Source organism: Podarcis erhardii (assembly GCF_964252035.2).
Source record: "Podarcis erhardii genome assembly, chromosome: 7".
NCBI classification, from domain to species: Eukaryota; Metazoa; Chordata; class Lepidosauria; order Squamata; family Lacertidae; genus Podarcis; species Podarcis erhardii.
Genome location: NC_138511.1, coordinates 71883908 through 71890664, shown reverse-complemented (window position 1 = coordinate 71890664; position 6757 = coordinate 71883908). Strand labels below are relative to the sequence as shown.

At 42.1% G+C, this 6757-nt stretch overlaps 1 long non-coding RNA gene across 2 annotated transcripts; it reads left to right on the top strand.

Moving 5' to 3' along the window:
- Nucleotides 1-235: 235 nt before the first annotated feature.
- LOC309346256 lies at nt 236-5853 on the top strand. 2 transcript variants are annotated; one of them, XR_014158532.1, is made up of 3 exons: nt 236-373; nt 2914-3064; nt 5293-5853. It is a non-coding gene; the product is annotated as an uncharacterized lncRNA (long non-coding RNA). The 2 variants fall into 2 exon arrangements; XR_014158533.1 differs by having other exon boundaries at nt 267-341.
- The last annotated feature ends 904 nt before the right edge of the window (nt 5854-6757 follow it).

Here is a 6757-nt window from a genome sequence, read left to right as displayed (position 1 = left end):
CCTAAAATACTCGGCTGGTGAGCAAATTTGGGGGGAAAAATGGAAAAAGAAAAATCCCAAAGGATGGCGGTACTTCCATTCCTGAACTGTCTTGGAAAGTGCAAAATTGAGTCAGTTTCCTCTTCAAGTGAAAACTATTTTGAATTTCCAGTACGATGGGAATTGCTCAAAACAATAAACCGGGGCAAATAACACAACCATCTATCTGTTCAGTTCTTATTTTGCAGCCTCAAGTTACAGCAACTCGCTACTCCCCAAGGAAATTAAGGGTGTTGCTGGAGTACCGCGAACAGATCTGTAGTCATCTTAAGATGACATACACAACTGGCATCAGAGAGGTGGTGAGGCTTTTTTCCAGTTTGAAATCAAACAAGTAAGATCACTTCCCTCTTTGTCTGTGCTGCTGTGATGGGACTGCCACCCCCCCAGGCTCAGCTGCTTGCCAACTGCCGAGAATTATAGTATGGTTTTGCAGGCAGCCCATTAAAAATAATTGGTGTGTGGAGAATAGGTGAAACGGAGGGAGGAGAAATTCAAATTTGTTTGCATTTTAATGAGAAACTGCCTAATTCACACTTCTCAAACCAAAATGTGAACCAAAACACAGATACCATTTGAAACTGACACTTTTCTGAAATTTTCGATGCTGTTCTGCAAACAAATAATATGAACAAAAATGAATATTTTGGGGGGGGGGGTGTGCATAAAAGCACATATATCTGTGGAACATTCATACAGGAATGCATTATATTGCATGACATTGCTTGCAAAAATGTGTATCAAAACTGCAATGCACAAATGTGTTTATTTTTGAGAAATCTGCACCAAAATGCTAACGAATTTTCATGGGAAGTTTTTCCTTATAAAAATAAACCATAAAATGCTGTGGAAATGTGGGTAACTGAAATTCAGTTTGGAAAAATTTGAAATTTGGAGAACCAAATTGACAGATTTGTCCGTCTGCAAAGGGGCATTATAGATGCATCAGGTCATTGTCAGAAAGGTGGATCCAGAGTTAGTCCAGGACCTTTCTCTTAGGAATGTTTGGGAAAATAGGATTGGCATAATCATAGAATTATAGAGTTGGGAGGGAACCCAAGGTTCATCTAGTCCATGGATAGGCAAACTAAGGCCCAGGGGCCAGATCCAGCCCAATCGCCTTCTAAATCCGGCCCGCAGATGGTCCGTGAAGCAGCGTGTTTGTACATGAGTAGAATGTGTGCTTTTATTTAAAATGCATCTCTGGGTTATTTGTGGGTCACAGAAATTCGTTCATTTTTTCTTCTTCAAAATATAGTCTGCCCCCCCCCACAAGGTCTGAGGGACAATGGACTGGCCCCCTGCTTTAAAAGTTTGCTGATCCCTGATCTAGTCCAACCCCCCTGCAATGCAGGAAACTCAGCTAACACATCCATGACAGATGGCCACCCAACCTCTGCTTAAACATCTCTAAGGAAGGAGCATCCACAACCTGTTCCTCTGCCAAACAGCTCTTACTCTCAGAAAGTTCTTCCAGATATTTAGGCAGAATCTCCTTTCTTATACAGTGGTACCTTGGGTTACATACACTTCAGGTTACATATGCTTCAGGTTACAAACTCCGCTAACCCAGAAATTGTGCTTCAGGTTAAGAACTTTGCTTCAGGATGAGAACAGAAATCGTGCTCCGGCGGCGCGACAGCAGCAGGAGGCCCCATTAGTTAAAGTGGTGCTTCAGGTTAAGTACAGTTTCAGGTTAAGTACAGACCTCCGGAACGAATTAAGTACTTAACCCGAGGTACCACTGTAATTTGATGGCCACCAACTTGGATGACTTTTTAAAAGGATTAGAAATATTCACAGGGATAAGACTATGGCTTCTAGCCATGATGGCTATCTCTGCTGTTCCTCCACTGTCTGAAGGCATTGTGCCTGTGAATACCAGTTGCTAGGGATTGCAAGTGAGCAGAGTGCTGCTATGCTGAGGTCCAGTTTTTGAGGTTCCCACTGCTGTTTCATTTGAGAACAGGCTGCTGGACTAGATAGGCCACTGGCTTGAGCCAGCAAGTTCATCTAATGTTCTTATGTGTTAGAACATCTCAGTAGATTTTTGATAGTTGCGGACATACATACATTGGCCTTCCATGCATTGGCCTTCCATGGACAGAAGATGGTGTTGCTAGATTTACACCTACCGAAATCTGTATTGCCAAACACTATATTTAATGTAGCAGTTCCCTATTAAATGTGGGTGATTGTCAGGATGCTGTCAGAGGCTTCCGGCTGGTTGCCCAGGAAAGCATAAAGACGAGGAAAAGTTTCTTGGCATCCTTTTTTAATTTCCATCTTTACAGAGAGAGGCTATGGAACCCTGCCTCTTGGTTAATGGCATTGTCCTGAGTGAATCTCCACCCCCCTTCCCTCCCACTTCCTCATTCGTCATCATCATCATCTCCGCTATGAGTGCTGCTACGTGCCCTTTGTCTTTGAGCTCTTTGCTCTCCTACTTTTAGGGCTCACCAGGTTCGGGGAGATGGAGGGTCTGGAATGTTTTCTAAGGACAACATGTCATCTGGGTGTTGTTCTGGCTCTCCTATGATTTCCCAGCTTTCCCCCTCATCTGCCTCTGAGCTGTTACCACCCACAAACCACTGTTGTAAATCTAGACTGTCTTCCTCTTCCTCATCCCTGGTTCAGGATGGGGAGGCAGTCTCCACCATTCCTCCTCTGCCCAGTCCCTGACTTTTGCCTTTGTTGTAAGGAGTCAACAGATACAGAGATGGGATCACTGGCACCTTGGAAGTGGAGGTCTTCGTCATTCACTACTCCACACTGGGCTAGCTGGATTCTTAACATGGGCCTAACCCTAAAGGGGATATTGAAATGCAGCCAGAGATCACTGGTACTTTCTGACTCAGAATTCTCTACTGCCAGGTAGATCCCTCTGATGACCTCATGGATGTTTTCTTTCACTCATCGCAATGACTCCACGATTGGGTGAGACAAGAAGCTTTAAAATATACATCAGAGTGAAAAGTCATTTTTATGACTGCGATTACTGGGAATAGCTGCCAAAGCACCTCAGGTGAGAAACTTCCATAAAAACTGACACCCAGCCAACATTGCTGCAGAGAGGAAAGGTGCAAAATGGCTTTATAATGTCCATGATGAGATATTTTGGCTTCACATTAGGACCGTAAGCCCCCAACAGACAAATTAGATAGGACGTTAAATGTTGCAGATGCCCAAACACGGTGTGGTGTAGGAGAGGGGAAGCTTAACCCTTCTGGTCTACTATGGTCCTAGGGAAAATTGACTCTTAAATCCTCTAGAAGACTGTGGAAGGAAGCTGCCATTGTCATCAATGGAAACTTCAGGGTGGGGTGGGCAATTTTTAATTGGCCTTCTGGCGGTTCCTTCCCTGCAAGAAGCCAAGTTACAGGGAACCAGGCAGAGGGCCTTCTCAGTAGTGGCGCCCGCCCTGTGGAACACCCTCCCACCAGATGTCAAAGAGAACAACAACTACCAAACTTTTAGAAGACATCTGAAGGCAGCCCTGTTTATGGAAGCTTTTAATGTTTGATCCATCACTGTATTTTAATATTTGGTTGGAAGCCACCCAGAGTGGCTGGGGAAGCCCACCCAGATGGGCGGGGTATAAATAATAAATTATTATTATCATCATCATTATCATTATCATCATCATCATTATTGGACGATGGGGAGAAAAGATAACCCGATCATTCCACTAGCAACTGTAGTTTGGGCAAAACAAACAAGCACACAAACAAGGCATGCTAAATACACTGAGACATTTAATGCCACATTAAATGTGACATTTGCACGCAAAGAGTTACATGGCCTAATACCCAACATCTCCATGTAGGGCAGGCCTGAAACAATAGACGGCCATTGCCAGCCTGTATAGAAAATACTGAGCTAGATAAAACATCAGTTCGATTCTATCAAATGAAACTTCCTCGGTTCCCTGTTTTCCTCTTTGTGCCAGGACCTAGCTGAATCTTGCCTCTCTTGACATCAATAACCTGAAAGAATGACATTTCACTGCACGCCTACACTATTCGTGGCCCATTTATGAGAATCCAGCCTCCAAGCATTGTTGGCCTACCATAGGTTTGATACACCTCTCTGTTTTTGCAGTTACTTTCGCCATTTCTGTAAACATACCACATATACAGGAATCTCTCTTTACGAAATGATATGAGTTATTTCCAGCAGTTTTTGGCAGCAAACATGTTTATTTTCCAAATAATTTGAGTAAGTCTTTATATAGAACTTCTGTAGCCATGGCTCTTTTTTTTTCAAGAAAACATTCTTTTGGATTTATTTCACTAACAGTACACAAGTGTTAATCAGTGGTGGCAGCATCGGGGTGATTGTGTATTATTAGTTTTTGCACCAAAGAGAGAAAAAACAGGGGAGATGTTCTTCTCCAGCCTAAGTAGCACCAGACTGTCCCCTGTCATCACCACTGGGGGGAGACAAAGAGGAAGAAAATGGTGCTGAACAAAAATCCCCAGTCAGGAGTTATTATCAATTGTTATTTATCACCTACCCTTTGTCATGAGGTCCCATGGAGGGTTACAACAATTAAAACACTATGTTGAAACCAATTTGAAACAGAATTACAGAATTAAATGTGAAGAAGTCTGGTGAAACTCAAATGGTTTCCCAGTTTCAACAGACTCCTCTAATTTTCTGCTTAGAGTAAAAAGACCATGGCAATTTCATCAAGGATTCCAGTATTAATTTCCAATGGCACTTACTTCCAAGTAATTATGCTTAAGAATTCAGCATTTGGCTGCAAATGTATACTCAAGTCTGTTTGAAAATAAAATTTAGGCTAACAACTAATTCACACTTTTCTAGAAAAAGAGGTGCCAGAGCTCACCATGAGCAGCTTCCTCATTCTCTTAGAAAGGCAACGGTGGACCCCAAGAGGTGCTGGAACTGAGTTCCAGCTGAAAAAAAGCCCTGTCCAGAAGAATATGCAAACTGAAACACAGCTTTTCATTGAAACATGCACTTTTCTGAATTTTGCAATGCAATTCTCCAGCCAATTTATCTACACAAAATGCATGTACTATGAAATAGTGTGCATAAAATGAAAATATTTGTGAAAATAGCATACACTGTATTAGTGAAAATTGCTTTGCAAAAAAATATGTATATTAGGATAAGATCAACAAAGATGCTGCTGATGAACTTTCATGAGGACATAAAAAGAAAAAGAAAACTCACAATTTTTTAGTCTTAGGAGTTGCTCCTAATGTTAAGCAGTTTTCCTATTAGATGTTGTCTGGAACAACGTAAAGAAAAGGGGAAGGCAGAATGGAGAGAGGTGGAAGGTAAGACGAATGTTGGCCCAGCAGAGGGCAGCGTTGCAGTGTCTACAGACTTAAAGACCACAGTGCTTTGCATCAATATGAACGCATAAAGCTGCCCTGGACCAAGTCAAGCGATTCATCTGAAATTCACTGGACAGAGCCGGTATTCAGCCCTCATAAGCAGCGTCCAGGCGGAAATTGTTGAAATGTTCAGGAAAATCCAGACGTTTGGTGAATGTAATAAAAAATAGCTCAGAAACTCTCTCTCTCTTTTTTGAGCCAAAACTCAATAACTTTGGGCAAAACTAAAAAAAAAGCTCAAGAACTTTTGTGTCCGTATTTTCACCTTTTCAAAGATGGCAACCCTAGTCCTTCCCCAGCCTTAGAAGCTGGGGATTGAACCTGCAACCGTTTGCAAGCAAAGCTATGACCCTTCCCCGTCCTTTTGTGATGATGACTTATCAACGCACCAAACATGCACTCCTGTGAACTGATAAAATCACATAAATAAGCAAACTTGGAGGAATTGGAGTTCTTGTTCTCTGGCATGCTTTTCTGGTTTTCTGATGTGGCGTGTTCCTCATGTACAGGAATGTACATCTGCACAACAAAACACTGCATAAACTGAATATGGATGCAATCATATGCAAGGTCACATTAAAAATTGAGGGGGTTGTTTTAATTTAGGCAGTGGTCTTATACATATATACCTACACACACACACACACACACAAAGAGGAAGAACAAGCAAATTAACAGAAATAATAGACAAACTGAACAAAGTTCATTTCTGGAATTAGTTTTGTGAAATTCCCATAGTTGAACTGGAAACTGAGGAGGATTTCAACACAGGCGAGAGTGAACCATCGGGAAATAGAATGGGCTAAATCAGGCATATGCAAACTTGGCCCTCCAGATGTTTTGGGATGACAACTCCCATCATCCCTAGCTAACAGGACCAGTGGTCAGGGATGATGGGAGTTACAGTACCAAAACATCTGGAGGGCTGAGTTTGCCTATGACTGGGCTAAATTCATACAACCTTACAAAGAAGCACCTCTCTAATTGGTGAAGGGCTGTAGCTCAGTGGTTAAGCATTTGCTTTACATGCAGAAGGTCCATGGTCTAATCCCTAATATCTCCAGGTACAGCTGGAAGAGAATTTTGCTTGGAACTTCAGAGATAATACTGAGCTAGACAGACCAGTATGCAGTGCTGGATTTACATATAAGCTAAACAAACTATAGCTTAGGGCCCCACTCTCTTGAGGCCCCCCCAAAAAACTAAAGGAAAAAAATTGGATGTATATTTCCAAAATATAAGATAAAAAAACAAATAAAATAAAACCTACATACAGCAACAGTGTTTTGTGTTGTGTAGGCTCCTATGAGGTAAGTAATGGGCCCCGCCTGCTAGCAAGCTCCATGAAA